This window comes from Taudactylus pleione, unplaced genomic scaffold (genome assembly GCF_031769625.1).
Source record: "Taudactylus pleione unplaced genomic scaffold, aTauple2 ptg001781l, whole genome shotgun sequence".
Classification (NCBI taxonomy): domain Eukaryota; kingdom Metazoa; phylum Chordata; class Amphibia; order Anura; family Myobatrachidae; genus Taudactylus; species Taudactylus pleione.
In genome coordinates this window covers 368,173-386,772 of record NW_028286178.1, presented here as the reverse complement: position 1 = coordinate 386,772, position 18,600 = coordinate 368,173, and the positions used below count along the sequence as shown (strand labels likewise).

The 18,600-nt window shown below is 42.5% G+C and overlaps 1 pseudogene; it reads left to right on the top strand.

The window, feature by feature from the left end:
* Positions 1–491: 491 nt before the first annotated feature.
* Positions 492–610, top strand: LOC148436367 (5S ribosomal RNA; annotated as a pseudogene).
* Positions 611–18,600: the final 17,990 nt, after the last annotated feature.

Below are 18,600 nucleotides of genomic sequence, written 5' to 3'. Positions count from 1 at the left end.
CGCTTGCCAGTCTTCTGCCACATATAATTATCCCATGCAGGTGTAGTCTTCAAGGGGGCTAGCAATCTCTGCGGTGCGACTCCTGAGAAGGCAGAGATGGCCGCTTTAGCAGGAGAAGGAAAGTCTTCTCTCAGGCTTTTCATGCCCAAAATGGCGGGGGGCAGTCATGAACGCCTGACCTCTTCAGGCTTGGATCCCGGTGGATAGATTCTGGCTCCAGACCCAATAACTGAAACAAGTCACTCTGTAGTGCAGTGGCGTTGTAGTAGGCAGCTTTTGGGTGATTAATTCGGGTAAAGAAACCCAATCCTGGGTCATTTATAGCATATAAGGCTGGAGCCCAAGTAAAATGCGGCCACTCTGGGTGCCCCGCCCACCGGAAGTCGATGTCATGTCTTTTAAAAAGACGGTGCTCCCTGTATGGGAGCAGTTCTCGCCACTGCCATACTTTAGTGTGCCTAGGGAATAGCTCAGGGCACATCTGTCTGGCAGCCTACAGCCACACCACCCTGAACACGCCAGATCTCATCTGATCTTGGTAGCTAAGCAGGGTCAAGCCTGGTTAGTACTTGGATGAGAGTCCGCCTGGGAATACCAGGTGCTGCAGACTTTATCCCCAGACAACCCGAGTTCAAACGTCTAGGTACACTGTAACTTGACCCGCACTAGTCAGTTGTTGGGTCAACAATGCTGTGGAAGCTTGGGCTACGCAGCTTGCTGAGGGCCTTAAAACTGGTGTTCCGGTGGAGGATCTGGTTCCTTTAATGGAACAGATTGCAGAGTCTGCTTCCCTTTATCAGGGAGACTTCAAAAGATATTTATTATCTTTCCTCTAGATCCTCGGCTTTGGCTATCTCAGCCGCAGAGCCCTGTGGCTGAGACAATGGCAGGCGGATGAGGAAGTTAAAAGAGCTGTGGAAGCTTTTCCATTCACAGGGGAAGCTCTGCTTGGATAAGAACAAGTGGATCTCTAAAGCCACAGGTGCTAAGTCCACTTATCTCCCATCTGCAACTCCTCTTTGGACCGTCCTTTCGGTCCTTGCGGATCCCAAGGAAATTCAGGGGTCGTTCCAGAGTAGCTCCCGCTATGTCCCGTGGTCCCAGAGGCAGGGGTAGAGCCACTGCATCTTCCTCCCAGCAGTTAAGCCTCCGGCATGACGCACTACCTTCTCCCCTGGGGGACCCCAAGGTGGGAGCTCGCTTTTGCAATTTCAGGCGTCAGCAGACAAACTGTTATACAATCAGGGTCAAAGCTTATATTCCAGCTTGGTTGTAGTTCCCAAGTCGGACGGTTCAGTGAGACCCATTCTGAACCTGAAACATTTCAACTTTATTTGCGGAACTTAAGGTTCAAGATAGAGTCCGTGCAGTCTGTCATTGCAGGTCTCGAGAGGGAGGCTGTGATTGTACAGTGGTTAGTACTCTTCCGCAGCAACCTCTGTTCGCTTCCAAGTCACGGCACCATGCCTATCTCCACATTCCCATTTGGTTTCATCACGCAGTGCGGGACTCAATTTCAATTTCACCCTTTGGTCTTTCATCAGCACTAAGAGTGTTCACGAAGGTCAGGGCTGTAATGATGGCCTTTCTTCGGATTCAGGGTGTCACTATAGTCCCGTACTTGGACGATCTATGTCTCAAGGCTCCGTCAGTCACTCAATTACGGCAGGAGGGATGGATCCTGAATTTCCAACAGCCTACTCAGTGTCTGCTTTTCCTAGGGATGTTTTTGGACATGGTGGAGCAGAGGGTGTTTCTTCCGCAGGAAAAAGACAGCTCCATCCAACACATGGTGTGGTTGATACTACGCCATCGCAGGGTGTTAGTACACCTGCGTATTCCTCCTTTGGGGAATATGTTTGCGACCTTCGAGTCCATTCAAGACTGGAGTTCCATACCCGTCCATTCCATTCATCTCTCAGTGGTCAGGGTCCCATTTTTTTCTTTACCAGCGAGTACAACTGTCACCCAAGGCTCGAACATTTCTCATTGGTGGCTGAATTCCTCACACTTACTGGTAGGCAAGAGGTTTGCAATGTGGGAATGGATTCTCCTCACCACAGACAGCAGTCTGAGAGGATGGAGGGCAGTGACTCGGGGAGGACACTTTTAGGGCCGCTGGACTCGACCGGAGGCGGTACTGCCCATAAGGATAAGGGCAGTGTTATATGCTCTTCGGATGGCACAGCCCCTGTTGAAGGGCCATGCAATCAGAGTGCAGTCCAACAAATGCCATAGCTGTGGCGTACATAAACAGACAAGGCGGCACCAAGAGTCAGTCCACCATGAGGGAGGTAAGCCGCATTCTTCTCTGGGCAGAGGAATTAGCAGTAGCAATTTCAGCAGAAATTGGGAGGCGACTACCTCAGTCGACAAGACATCCGGGGAAATGGACGCTCAAACCACAGGTGTTTCAACAACTGATTCAGCGTTGGGGTCTTCCTCAGGTAGATCTCATGACGTCAAGGTTGATCCATCAATGGCCTCTCTACTGCTCACAGACAATAGACCCACAGGCGGTGACAGTGGATACTCTTACAACTCCTTGGAGGTCTCAGTTTGTTTACCTTATCCCTCCACTCCCACTTCTTTCTCGTAAGCTTCAAAAAATCAAACGAGAAAGGGTAAAGGTACTGTTGGTGGCCCCACACTGGCCCAGGCGGGCGTGGTATTCCAACCATGTTGGCTGCTGATAAGACGACCTGTGGCCTCTTCCTCTGCAGAAGGACCTTCTGCACCAGGGTCCGTTTATCAGAACTTAAAGCGGATTAGTTGATGGCGTGGCTGTTGAAAGGCCTATCCTAAGAAGAAGAGGTATCCCTTCAAGGGTAATTCCTACTCGGCTGAGGGCTAGAAAGGAAGTTACGTCTAAGCACTATCAGCGTATACGGAAGGCGTATGTATCTTGGGGTGAACGCAGGAGTTCGCCACCGTCAGAATTTAAGATAGCAAGGCTTCTTTTTCTACAGGCTGGTTTATCAGCGGGCCATCGTCTGGGATCTTTGAAGGTTCAGATTTCGGCTCTGTCAATTTTCTTTCAAAGGAGACTAGCATTATTGCCGGATGTCCAGACATTTCTACAGGGGGTTTGCAGGTTGCAACCTCCGTTTGTACCTCCTACGGCCCCATGGAATTTGGATTTAGGCCCTGATTCAGAGCCGGACGCTCTGAACGAGCGCCCGCTCTGAATCAGGGCGTTTTTTTTTTCCATAGTGCGGCCTTTTGGCCGCTCGCATAGCTGTGGGTTACCACCCACAGCTTGTGCGAGCGAGCGTCCATCGCGACCATCGGGCTTGTGACGAGACCCTTGCGGTAGGGTCTCGTTGGCCGCAAGCCCTGGAGTACTTTTGGCTCTATTAGAGCCAAAAGCACTCCCACTGACATCACTAGTGATGTCAGTGGGGCCGGACCCAGACGGTAGGCGTACCCATGGGAACAACTCCGTCTGGGCAGCCACGCCCCCGGCACGCCCACCAAAGGGGGCGTGCTGTCACCATCGACAGCACGCCCCCTTTGGTGCGAGACCCGGAGCGACGGCTTGCCCATCGCTATCCGGGTCTCGCGCATGCGCACGACGGAGCAGCCTCCGTCGTGCGCATGCGCACTTGCCCAACATCGACCCGCTTGCGAGCGCTCAACGCTCGCGAGCGGGTCTGAATTAGTTCCTTAGTCCTCTCCTTTCTCCAGTCTTCACTATTAGAACCTTTACAGACTGTGGAATTAAAATGTTTAACTTGGAAAGAGGTTCTCTTTTTGGCGCTCGCGTCTGCTAGGCGTGTGTCGGAGCTAGGGGTGCTTTCTTGTCGTCCACCTTACTTCATTTTTCAGGAGGATAGGGCTGAGCTCCGTACACAGTTATCTTTTTTACCTAAGGTGTCTGCGTTCCACATCGACCAACCGATTGTGGTTCCGGTGTATTAAGACGATTCTTCAGCATCCAGATCCCTAGACGTGGTTTGGGCTCTTCGGATTTATGTTGATAGGACTGCATCCCTCAGAAAGTCGGATACGCTGTTTGTTCGATATGATATGGCGCGTCCTGGTGGGCCGGCTTCAAAAGAGACTATTTCAGGATGGATTCGTCTGACTATCAGACAGGCCTATTTGGCTGCATCGAATCAACCTATTACTTCAATCACAGTGCATTCTACATGCTCGGTGGGTCCTTCGTGGGCGGCTGCCCTCGGTGTTTCCCTAACTCAGCTTTGTCAGGCGGCCTCTTGGTCAGGCCGGCATACTTTTGCAAAAATGTTTCCCGTTTTAACACAGTTGCGGCATCTGCTTCACAGTATGGCCGTGCTGTTTTGCAGGGTTCTTAGCCCTCTCCCGCCCGGGATGTGAGCTCTGGGATGTCCCCACTGTACTGAGACTCCAGTGTCCCCTAGTGGATGAAGGAGAAGACAGGATTTTGGTACTTACCGATAAATCCCTTTCTCCGATTCCACAGGGGACACTGGATGCCCACATAGTGCTGTTCCACCTGCATTCGCTATTGTTCTTCCAGGTTTGGACAGATGTTTTCTTCAAGGTTTCCTTGATTTGTTTGCATATATGTTTATTTGTTCAGGTATGTTCTAGCTTCTCTTCTCCTCTATGATTTATTTTCCAGCTCTCCTCGGGCACAGTTTATTTAGTCTGACCTGTAGGGGGTATAGAGGGGGAGGAGCTAGCTTCTATTCAAATTTATTCAAGTGCCAGCTTCCGGTTATCCCACATCACACGTGGATCATGGCCATGGCACAGAAGGGGTTAACCCCCTGTGCTGCGGCGCCATTTTTAAATGTAACAATAGGTGCTAGGCACTCAGTATTTAAATGTATTATTGGCGCTAAGTGCCCGGTGTGTATTAAAATGTATTTATGTGATCTTCCGCTGCCTGGACCTCCTCAGATGGCCGCGGCAGTGTTAACCCCTCGGTGCATGGCGTCTTCTATAAGGAGCCATTGAGTGTTCCATGCTGGGGCTGGGAGCTTAGCTCCTGGTGCCACAGCTACATAGCGAGGCTGCGGTGCTGTGTGCTGACTGATTGGAGCCGGAAGCACAGCTCCCAGCGTGGATGGCAGCTGCACGCTGGGGATCGGGAGCGATTTTAAATGTATAATTTAAGGAAAATTGCACTTACCTTTGATTTCCCTGGATGGCCAAGGAATCCAGAGTTCTCAGTGGGCTGCTGGATCCTCCAGACCCTTCCAGAGCAATAAACGTTCCACCTATGCAGCCTCATGCCTGGAAGTGGTATGAGGAGGGTGCATAGGAAGCTGGCTAATGCAGCCAGCTAATTGTTCTCAGCGAGCTCCAAAAGAGCTTCCCCTCTGTGGCCAGGAAACCATGCCTAGGGACCCTGCTTGTCCACCTCTGAAGCTCAGATTCAGGCAGGGGTGGCAGGCTTGGTCCCTTAGCAGATTCCTGGAAGACGCTTTTGGGGGGAAACCTCCCCCGGCCCTAGATGAGCTGACTCCTGGGTGGCGACTAAAATACCAGGTAGGCTCGGGCACAGGGGAGTGATAACTTCCCCTTGTCAATAGGGGACAATGTTAAATGTGCATGTGGCCAGCACAGGATATGCACTTAAGGTGATTGGTTGGAAACCACAGGGCGGACTTACCCCAGTGGCAATGTGTATTTGAGTGGCATAAAAGAAGGCTGCATACCTGGTAAAAATGTCCAACCTTGTATATCTTTGGAATATCAAGACTGCTGTATCATCTATGTATGCTATACCCCCGTGAAGCTAAAGGGAAGATCTTTTTCAAGACTGTGAGCAATAAATATCTTTGCCGTACAACTGCATCTGAATCTTGCGACCAACAGAATTGCAAAAAGTGCTATTCCGTTCTCCGGCTGTTCTGGATTGATCCAAACGTATCCAAAGCTCAAGGCCTTTGCCAGCTACCGTGCAGAGCCTGGTCCTTTGCGTGGGATCAGGAGGAATCAGCCGACACCAATCGGGGGGTGTGGCTGCAGCTAGCTAACGCATACGCAGCAGAAGCGGTTCCAGGTGCTGGAGATAGGAGCCTGAGTGTAAATAAGGAAAAGCGGAAACGACGATGGTGGGAGTTCGGAGGTGGCAGCTATATACCCACCCACTGCGCAGTGGTTGGAGTCAGTGACAAGCGGTCACTGATGGTAAGCGGGGATCCCTGATACCTTAAGGTCCAGTAATCTGTGATCAGGAGTAGAGGCTGCAGCCATCTGGTCACAGGACCAATTCCAGATGAAAAACAGATGGTCTATATACTATACCTATTCACAATTTTATCTTTGTAGATAATGCAATGATACCAGCATCTATGCTTTTTATTGTATTTCATGAGGCTTATATAAGCTAGAAGTTCTTATAGTCTTGAATCATTTTTTTGAAATATATATTTTCTGTCTTTGTATATTCTTATTAAATTGATATTATTCATTTGCAAACAACATGGGTGCTTCCTGATTTCTCACTGCCCTACCATATGCATGATACTCGGTAATGCTGGCACACCCACGCTTGCCTCCGGTACTGCGCCCGGTGACCTCCAATTACCTTTCCCAGTCAGGAGAGGAATAAATATATAGCATCTACATCAGCACTCAGGACGACTTGTAAAATAGATATACTGTGACAGAAGCACTGGTAAAGTGCTAAATGGCAAATTATATTTCTCCAAGGTTTCTGACCTATGTATTTTAAACCCTCAGGAAATGTATGTTTATGCTTGAGAGTTTTGGGATTTTCCGGCCTTCAACTTGAGAACAGGCTAATTAGTGCCTGCAGCTGTGAGAGGCTCATATAAGCTGTGTCAAGTTTGGCTCTTTTAAATACTGTGCCCTATCACTTTGAGAGGGGGAATCTGTTTAGTGCTAGGATTTATTTGTATATTTTCCATTTTATACTGCACAATAAAAACTAGCTGAGGCTAGCTTGTAGGAAAACCCTGGACTCGTGTACTGTTTCCTAACTGCTGTGTGTTTGCAGGTTGCATCTACCCCAGGAGTGGGACCTCCTGCCCCAATCTTATTACAATAGGTAGAGCTATATAACTAGACAGATAAAGTTATTTATTTATTTATATATATATATATATATATATATATATATATACACACACACACAGATTCGGAGGTATAGGCGGCACTCATCCAGACTTTTAATAAGTATATAATACGTCCATTATTTACAACGTTTTGGAAGGAGTACCTCCATCTTAAGATGGAGGTACTCCCTCCGAAAAGTTGGAAAGAAAGGTCGTATTTTATACTTATTACAAGTCTGGATAAGTGCCGCCTATACCTCCGAATCTATATATTGAGTGGGCAGACACTCTAGGAAGGCACCACAGCAAGATATATGATTGAAACCACACAGAGTGCCAGCCTCGCAGGGTTCGTATATCTTTATTAGCACAGTTTTCATCTTTTTTTTTACTTTTTGTGGGACTATCACTACTCCTCATTTTACTTAGCTGCTATTTTTTTCCCTATAGACTAATATACAATTTTCTATTAAATTTATATATAGGATATATTACATCCTTAATCTATTAGTATTTTGTACGTTTTTTATTAGCACTAAGGAATTTTTTCTGCCTTTTGTGTCAAAAGTGAGGGATAGATCTATCACCCTTTGCCTAGAACTTGGGAACCGGGTGAAAGTTCCCCCTTGGGCATTATCTAGGGCTGGCCGGCTCCTGGGATAGTAAAAAGAACCTAGAGTCCTAGGGTTCTGCTCTATGTAGTAAGGTTTGTTTCTTCTCCTATATTATTTGTATGAGTGTGAACAGTAGAAGCCCAGAGTGTTCTGCATGATGTTGTACTAAGCACAAACCTCTGGGAATAGGGGTGAGAATAATATTAATGATGCCTTTTCTGTGGGATACTTGGATAACTATTTTATTTCTACCAGGTGGAGAGAATACAAGGAAGACCTCAGAGGGACATCTCGTTTTGTCTCCAGATTTTAAATTAGAAGATAACCACACACAAGGATCTCCGGAAGAAAATTACATAACACTAAATATACATCCATCACTTCTTAGTGCAGATATACCATCTGATCCCTCTATTTTTGAAGAATGTACTTCTGGTTACTCACATATTGTTGCACATAGTACAGATCATAGCAGTGATGAAGTCACTTCTGATTGTGGAAAATGTTTTACGTCCAAATCAGCTCTTGTTAGACATCAGATAAGTCACACAGGTGCGAAACTATTTCCATGTTCTGAGTGTGGGAAATGTTTTACAAAGAAATCACATCTAATTACACATGAGAGACATCACACAGGTGAGAAACCATTTCCATGTTCTGAGTGTGGGAAATGTTTTACACGGAAATCACAACTTGTTAGACATGAGAGAAGTCACACAGGTGAGAAACTATTTCCATGTTCTGAGTGTGGGAAATGTTTTACAATGAAATCACAACTTGTTACACATGAGAGAAGTCACACAGGTGAGAAACCATTTCCATGTTCTGAATGTGGGAAATGTTTTACAAAGAAATCATATCTAATTACACATCAGAGAAGTCACACAGGGGCAAAACCATTTTCATGTTCTGAGTGTGGGAAATGTTTTACAGAGAAATCATCTGTTGTCACACATGTGAGAAGTCACACAAGTGAAAAACCATTTTCATGTTCTGAGTGTGGGAAATGTTTTACACAGAAATTAAGTTTTGTTACACATCAGAGAAGTCACACAGGTGAGAAACCACTTATTCTAATCAAGTATTAACCAATTTGGTATGAAAGGAATAAGTGCTAAAGCTCCCGTTCTCTATTCCTAAAAATGGAGAATCTAATAGTGGCCATAATTCTCGATCGAATCTTTACCACCGAGTGCGTTCCAACACTTGAAACGCTTCCACCATGTCGTGGAGCACCGGAAATACATAATCTAAAGTGCGTCATCGCCATTGAGCGTTTTGTGAACACGTGGATCGTTCCGCTCACGTGATGTCCACACGCCTGGAATGTATCACGCATGTGTGTGGCATCACGCCCATCAAGTCACATGGGCAGTATGGGCGGAAGACCTTCCATCTATTTAGACAGGATGGGTAATGTACTTAGGAGACAACACTTTTCTATAAGAAATGGGATAGATAATAAAAACCTCCCACATTAAAATTACATCACCATGGTTTAAAAATAAACATTTAAATGATATATAAAAGGAGAATACATTTGTCATAGTGAATTCCATATCTACTATAGAGAACAATCATCTAGCATTACATACGATTACATACTTATAAGTATGAGTAAAAAATATTTAAAAAAAACAAGAAGCCGATAAGATAATTCATGAATTTATAAAAACCATTTAAGCTCAAAATCGCTGTTTAACCCTAAAGGTTCCAGGGTCCTCAGCTCATATATGGTTTTTATTTCCGTTTTGGCTAGACAGATATCTGATTTTTTTTATTCTCCAGTTTCCCTCAACTTTTTTAATACCTATAATATGTTTGATACCTGACGTAGAAAATGCATGTTTTAATTTAAAATGTTTAGATAGTGTGTAATTTTCGTACCCTCTTTTAATACTGCTCATGTTCCCCCATCTATCTTTTAATTTTCTTTTTGTTTTTCAAATATATTGGAGATTACAAATGCATTCTATAATGTATATACAATTAGTGCTTTCACAGGTAATGAAATCCCGTATTTTAAAAACCTATCGTGGTTGTTGATGAATAGGTCTCCTTACATTTTTGATGTTGATGGGTCCTACATGGGATGCACTTTCCACATCAATGGAATCCAGTGGTTTTTATTCTATTGCTCCTTTTTTCTGGGATTGCACTTTTCACAATTTATTTTTCATATTTTACGCTTTTCTTTATGTGAAAGCAGGTACAGGGGTAATAATATCTTTTAAAAGGTTAAAATATGCCAATGTTTTTTAAAAATCTGTTCACTGAATGATACTGATTGTTGAAAGTGGACACGAAAAGGAGTCTTGGATGATTATTCTGCGATTGTTGTTTTCTGCATTCCAGCAAATTTCTCTGGGGGATTTTTTTCATCTCTTCAATCTTTTCTTCAATTGATTTTGTATCATATCTTTTTACAATGAACTTATTTTTGAGTTCTGCTTGTTGGAATACATTTTCGTTGGTACAATTTCTTCTAATTCTCTGAACCTGGCCCTTTGGGAAATTGTTTAGCCAATGCGGGTGATGATTACTGGTGGTGTATATGTGTATGTGGCGTTACTGTCAGTTTGTAAACTGTAATTTTTGGTGTTTAATTTATCTCCTTTATAAATTATTAAGTCTAAAAAATTAATCTCATATTTATTCTTGTTAAAAACTAAATTAATATTAAGAGAGTTTTTTAAAATGTCACAAAATAAAAGAAGGTTGTCTTCTGTCCCGTTCCAGATAAAAAATATATCATCGATATATCTAACCCATAAAACTATATTGTGAATAAAATCATTATTTTCCCATATTGTTGACTCCTCCCACCATCCCATAAATAAATTGGCATAAGATTGTGCAAAACGGGTGCCCATAGCAGTCCCCCTAAGTTGTAAATAGAACTGTCCATCAAACCAGAAATAGTTATTTTGTAAAATGAATAGCTGGAATGAATAGCTGGAATGAATGGCTTCTTTAATAAAATTTATCTTTTTATCATTAAAAAGTGGATTCTTTCTCAATGCATATTCTACACCCTTAACTCCTGCCTCATGGTCAATAATGGTGTACATTGCACTTACATCTGCTGTAACCAAAAAAGCTTCTTCCATAAGATTAATTCCCTATATTTTTCTAATTACATCCATTGTATCCTTTACATAGGATTTTAGTTTGATAACTTCTGGTTGTAAAAATGAATCGAAGAAGTGTGATAGGTTAGAGGAAACTGAGTCAGTTCCCGCAATAATGGGGCATCCCGGTGGGTTTTGTTGATCCTTATGTATCTTTGGTAAGATATAAATTACTGGGAGAACTGGATTTTACTTAATTACATATTTGGATTCTTCTTCACTTATTATCTCATCATTTACTGATCTTTGTATCATGATTTTTATATATTCAATTTTTTCACTGGGATTTCCGTTTAGAAGTTTGTCTCTACATCGGACCCATGCACACAATAGTGGTTGACCTGACCCTCTCGCAGAATTGCTAAACTTCCTGCACACAGTAAGAGCTCAGGCTGCATCTTCCATCGCAGGGGCTTAATTATTAATGTGCCTGTAATGGTCGAACGGTCACTTCCTGTCAATCAATGTACAATGAGACTGCGTGCTCACTGCGATCGGTATCCAATTGCATTGGGCAGTTTGCGCGGGTGCACTGCCACTCATACGCATGCGCAGTGCAAAACAACTGGGTGCGTGCAAATTCGCATCTGTGTCCTTTGCTGAATCAGGCCCATAGTGTGTTGTAAACAAACAGTGAAGGGTTAAAATGTGTTATAACACATTTTAACCCTTCACTGTTTATTATATATGTACTTCACTTTTTATTTTCATTCTTTATATGCAGCCTAGGCTGCTCTTAACTATCTCTTTTACACTGCACTTTTCTTACTATGGCGGTGCCCTGGGGTGGCTTTGCTGGGCCAGTTTGGGGGTGTCCTGCGCTGTGGATTTGAATCCTAGTATGTTAGGGACCTACCCGGCAGCGGTGGATAGGCCCATAACCTTGGCCAAGATTATGCCAAAAAACTATTCATTGCAAAAATGTATTTATATACAGTTAATTTGGAGTTGAGCACCTGTACTTCTTTTTTTTGTGCATATATCAATTGTCTCCACAGGTAGAACCTCCAATTATATATATATGTTCAAGGTGTGCAGTCTGAAGCCCACTTCCCATATAAACATCCATAACTATGACAATACCGATCACAATACATAGTAAGTAAACAATCTCCCTTCACTGTCACAATACCGACAAAAGCCAACCAAGAAGTCACATCAGTCAGATGAGTCTCGCTAAGTCCCGTAATTGTCCAGATCCGCCATGTAACAGACAGCAATGTAGATGGCTAACCCCAGGCGAATGCACGAGTTCTGCCTTCATACACCATCTAAAAATAGCCGGCCATCCCGTTTACAACGACCATACCTGTCCCTTATTAGAGGGCAAGTTAGATAGATAATATACCGAGAAACCAAATAGAGAATGCTAACAAAATCCCATTTTCATACCTAACTATACCCTTGTTTGTTTGTTTTTAATCAAAGTTTTTAAACACGCTTCCTGTAATCACATACTGTATATACGGGATACGTATCCTAACCCTACAAGGGGGATGTCTAAACATAATCCCCCCCTTCCCCTAGCCTAATCTTAAACCTCATGGGGGGCCTAAAACTAACCCTCCCCATAGCTAACAGCTACTATAGTTTTGCTTACCTTCATTCTGGAAGCCATCCGTCGGGGTTCTGGCATCTAGATCTAGACAGACCTTTGAATATAGACGTCTGTCTTTAGTCCTGCCTCTAGCTTTAGAAGCAAATATGTAGTAGGCCTGCTTTTCTGCTGTGGGCATTTTTAATACACACATATATATATATATATATATATATATATACACACACAGATAAGGGTGCACTCCATTAACCATCGATAGCGTGTCCCAGTGCCTTCTTTAAATATCCCTGGTGGAGTCCAATATAGCAATTGTGGAAGCCGTCACAAAAAAAATTTAACAGCAGGTAAATTAAATGTTTTGAAATCCAGAACCACATAAAATACATTGAAAGAGCAAGGTTCACCTAATACACACTTCAGCTCCTACATGTGTCACTCCAGTCCCCTCCCTTGCCATTCCAACCCTTCAGCTCACAGGCTGCCCCCCCCACTGGCTCTCAGGCAATAGTGCCCCCGTGTATTTGTGGCCCTTATGCAGTGCCTCCTGTATTTATGCCCCTTATGCAGCGCCTCCTGTATTTGTGGCCCTTGTGCAGCGCCTCCTGTATTTGTGGCCCTTATGCAGTACCTCCTATATTTTTGGCCCTTATGCACTGCCTCCTGTAGCTTTGACCCTTTTGCAGTGCCACTTATGCATTGTCCCGTTGTTTTTTTCACATATAGTAGTGCCCCATATGCCGCGCCCCCAGCCTACTTAGTATTACTTACCTGACCACTTTGTCTTCTCCAACCTCCGAGCGCCGCTACTGCTGCTGCTGCCTTGCGCCTCTGTCTTGATCTAACTTTATCCATCTGGTGTGCAGGGTAGGCTCTGCACCGCGTGGGTAACAATGATTTCACCCTCGCAGTGCACTACTGGGAATGCTGCTGTTCTCTGAAGTAAATGCTTCTTTAGCCTCCGGTAGCTTCAGAGGCCAGCGTTCCTGTAAGCAGGGGTAGGAGCGGAGCGCCCTTTGTAATTGCACGGGTCACCTGCCCCTATAAACGGACCTGCATTTGTGTTTGTATACACAAACACACGCATGTTTAATTTTATATGGCAAGTCGATATTACATATCTTGATAAAAAATACAATAAAGACTTATGTTTATTATTTTTTATTTAAAGTTAAAAAAATAATGCAAGCCATGTTTTATTCACAAAGCAAATCAACATAAATTTAGCAAATCAACATAACATTTTAGTTTATTTACAAGCTAAAAAATATGAAATATACATTATTTCGTATTGATGCAAATAAAAAAGAAATACTTTGCTTAAGACAAATTAAACAATACATTACATGTTTTTCTTTGTATAATTTTGTTATTGTATTTGTATAAATGTTTTTTATATATTGACTTGTATTTTTTAAATCCATTTTCACTAGTTCAAATTCCTCTATTAGCTATGAAAAAAAAATAAGATTAAAATCTAACTATACTCCAATATGTTATTTAAAACAATAACACACAGTCCTAAATTATTGAAACAGTTCTTCTTTCGTATAATAAATATTTAGCCAACTATTTTCTATAGCTCTGTGTATGAAATTCTGACGGCTGGTAAGTATCTCACTAAATACTGATGTTGCAATCACAAACTCTGAAGATCCTGACTGGGCATGGAAAGTATACTAACCCTCCCCTTCTCCCCCAACTCCTAACTGGAACCCTCCCTTAGTGGTGCCTAACCTCCCCCCTATGGTACCTAACTCCCCCACTGTGGTGCCTAACCCCCTTGTCGTGGGTGCCTAACCCCAAGTCCCTCTTGGTGGTGCCTCAACCTAAAATCCCCCTCCCGCAACTTAGCCCTAACGCACCGGTTGTGCCTAGACCTAACACTCCCTTAACCTCTGAAACTTACCTTCTGCATGCCTACATTTTGCATTCTGTAGCTGGGAAGCTGACAGTGGGCTTGATTCAGCACGGATAGCAATCCTGCACACGCTGAAAAGTTTTTTAAATGAATGCCATCACAATACACTCGCAGCTCAATACTTAGAGACGCAGCACAACATAAATCCTTCCCTTCACACAGTGATTGCTCAGGCTGCATATAGGTTTGCAATGGATAAATTATACACACCCCTGCAACTTTATTCATATACAGTGACACGCCTGCACTTGCTTGACCACACTCCCACACCACCCACCAATGATACTTCGTGTCAATCACTTCCAGGTGGGCCTGTGTATACATTGCAATCACATTCCCTATTTTAGTGACTAGTTTGCATACGCACTGTAACTAAGATGTATATACGAAGAATGAAAGAATCATCTGACTGCAGAGTTGCACTTGTGTTACTTGTAGAATTAGGGCCACTGTTTGTATTCTAGTAATGGTAATTACAGTGAGCATCCCTTAAGCTGGGATGATGACTATCCCTTTTTTATTCAAGTATTTATTTTAAAACAAAATGTTGTGGGGGAAGCCCCAGAGAATATATTGCGCTTACCGTCTGTCCACCGCCTTTTCAGCTCTATGCCAGCCTCGTTGGTTCCTCCACGTCTAGTGGCAGGCTGGTCCCTTCATGCCGCCCCACTTCTCCTGGACACAACGGCAGAGGAAAACAAACATGGCATGAAACTTCAATCTTCCAGAAAGAAAAAACAACCAGCACCTGGTCCCCAAGTCCTACTCTCAGCCCGATATCCGTGTGCTGTCATCACAGGGTCCTGCGCACCAGGGTCCTGCGCACCCTTACGCCCAGTCTAACTCAAAAAAAAAATACCCCCAACAAAACATCTTTTACCCCACCAAAAAAAAGGAGTGTAACAAAACACATCCTCAACCCCTGACAAAAAATCAATATATTTATAGGGTTACAATCAAAAATCTATTTTACTTTTAAAAATCATGGTTCATCAGTTCTTGGTTCCGGGTCCTGTTCTTCCTGGCTTGAGAATTGCATCCGTTCCATTTCCATCCTCATCTGAAGCTCTCTATTTTCTTCATGTATTTGCTGGACTACACTGTATGTTGATGGCATTACAACCTGTTCAGTTTGTAGATGTGGATCTACTTCAGAGGATCTTCTTTTGATATTGTCCGTCAACAGCTACAGTTGGTTGGCAATCAATCTTGTGTTTGTGTTGCCTTGATGCTGTCACACTACCATATGGATAAAGTGGCTGTCCATCTGTTGGAGATGACTAAAAAGCACATCAATCATTGTAGTCATTTGACCAAAGTACTGGCCTACCATTTTCCAACTGCATGAGTGATTTAGCTGTATATTTGAAATCTGGTTCATGCTCTGCGCCAGGCTGTTAAAATGTTGTTCCATCCATACCAGATCTTCTGTCCTTTGTTCTTCTATCCATTCTTGATCTTCTCCTTTATTCAAACCATTCCCGATCTTCTCTTCTCCTTTGTTCAAACCATTCCCGATCTTCTCTTCTCCTTTGTTCAAACCATTTGTGATCTTCTCTTATTTTCTGTTCCTTCCATTCACGATGCTCTATTATTGCAGTATTAATATAACAAATTTAAAATTATGTAAATAAACGCAAAGATATTAAAAAATAAAAACTTCTTACTTTTTTTTATGTATAATATTTATTGGGTCCCTACTAATAGTCTCTCTTTGAGGTGCATTTTCTTCATTTGATTGCAAGTTTGGTGAGGATGATGCTCCAGATGCAGTATCTATGTTACTATCTATTGTACTTTGTCCTCCTGCAATTATAAAAACAATTTTATATATATATATATATATATATATATATATATATATACATACAGTATATTTAAAAAAAAAAATATATATATATTTTTTTATGTTGATTAATAGAAAAAATAAACAATTTCAAAAATGAAAATTTTATAACATTACATTATAACAACGGTATGTAGTGATTATGTCGATGTAGAACAGTACAGTGAATGAAAGTTAGATAGTCTTTGATTATTTTGAAACAGACATACCTGTGTCAAGAAAATCTTGTACTGTGGTTATAGTCCTGGCTGCTCTTTCACCTACGGTTTCTTCCTGGTCAGAAGGAACTGTTCTTTCTGTGTTTTCTGCTTTACGATTCCAACATATTAATGTTTTACCAATGTCATAAAATCATATTCTGTTATGAATATTGATAACCCAAGAAAAATCACTAGTGGAGTGTGTACTAAATATGTACTAAATCAGATTTCCTTTATGTAATCATCAGTTCTTGCAGAATCCCACAATGAAGAGTTGATGAATAAAAAGTGGTGTACTCCACTCACTATGCAATAGGTGTTCTCAAGTATTTTAAGTTTAATTTAAACAAATGTGTACTGTACTCACATACAATCTAGATGTTCTATTTCCATAAGTCTTTTTCATTGATGAGACAGCTTTGTGATTTCCCAAAAAATATTGTGGATATTCACCAGAGTTAATCATAAGCGTTCATTAACAACATACTGCTGGGTGTAAGCACAACAGATAACAGGAGTTCTCATACACTTTTACAATCTACTGAAAATAAGAAAACAGTATTTTCCTGTACCTTAGTTGAAGTCCAGTATATTATATAATCTTGCATCATGCTGCAATCATTTCATAGTAAACAAGATTACTATTCTCACTGTGCTTGTCCCTGAGGGACAGATGTACTAAGCTGTGAAAAGTTATACACTGGAAAGTGATAAACAGCCAGCAACTCAGCTGCTAACTGTCATGTTTCAGGCTGTGTTAGAAAAATGATAGTTAGGAGCTTATTGGCTGGTAGTTTATCACTGTCCAGCTAATCACTTTCCAGAGCTTAGTACATTTGGAGCAAAGTGTTCAAGTGCACAGCTTCCCCATTTCACAGTTACATTTTATCCACAAGTCTTTAATTGACAAAATTGTCTTAGCAATGAAAGATACTTTTATGGGAATAGAACATCTGTCTTGTTTTGGATGAACTAACCACGACGAAGATTAAAAGTTAACCATATCGAGTTTTTACATATTTATATCCAATTTATATATATATATCCAGAATGCAATTTTCTTTAGATCGTGAATGAACTTTCTAAGACTTAAATGTAATAAATGCTCCCCACTCCAATTAACTAATGTAGTTGGGGGTAGGGTTGGATTTAGGCACTAAGGGACAGAGGCCCTGATTCAGAGCCGGATGCTCTGACAGAGCGCTCGCTCTGAATCAGGGCCAGCCCTCTGGTTTTTTAGAGCGGCCTCCTGGCCGCTCGCATAGCTGTGGGTGACCACCCACAGCTATAGCGAGCGGCCAAAATGATGGTCGTGATGGTCAAGACCATCGCAACCATCGGGCTTGAAACGAGACCCTGCAGTAGGGTATCGCTGCCGCAGGCTCAGGAGTGATTTTGGCTCTATCAGAGCCAAAAGCACTCCCACTGACATCACTAGTGATGTCAGTGGGGCCGGACCCAGATGGTAGGCGTTCCCATGGGAACGCCTGTCTGGGCAGCCACGCCCACCAAAGGGGGCGTGCTCTCAATCAACATCGACAGCACTTTGGTGCAAGACCCATAATGACAGCTTGGCCGTTGTTATTCGGGTCTCGCGCATGCGCACGACGGAGCCTCCTCCGTCGTGCGCATGCGCACTTGGGCACCATCGACTAACACTAGAAAATAAGGGTTAGAGTAATGAGAGGGTGAGACATATAATATCAACAATAATGTGTGGTAATGTTTGCATTGTAATTCTGACTGACTATTTCAAGCACAACCATAATGAACAAAACTCTCCTTTAAGTTTTATAGCTTAAAAATTATAATCAATAATTATTCAATGTTTCTACTACGTAAATACATTGTACATTTTGGTTAAACATGCATACCTGTGTCCAATATGGTTATTGCCGCGTCCGCTGTCCTTGGTTCACTTTCACTGTCATATTCTTCCTCAACAAAAGAAATTCTTCTTTTTCTCTTTTCTCCTGTGTATATATTTTTTTATATATATAATTTAATCATTTTATGTATAATGTTCAACATTTTTTAAAGCAAAGTAAATAATGTTATTTACCTTCAGTTTCTGATGGTGTCATTGCATGTTTCTTTCTTGTAATCGTTTCCTTTGTTGGTGTGGATTTTTTTTTACTGCTCTTCTTTGGCGTTCCTATACAATAACCACAATAAAAATTGGACATTTAGGGCCTGATTCAGAGCCGGTCGTTATTTGGGGTCGTTCGTTCAGAAAAAAGGGGTGACTATTCAAATGAACCGTTCGCTCTTTGCGGTCTGTTCACGCCTCTATGTCTGAACGAACGAACAAAACTTG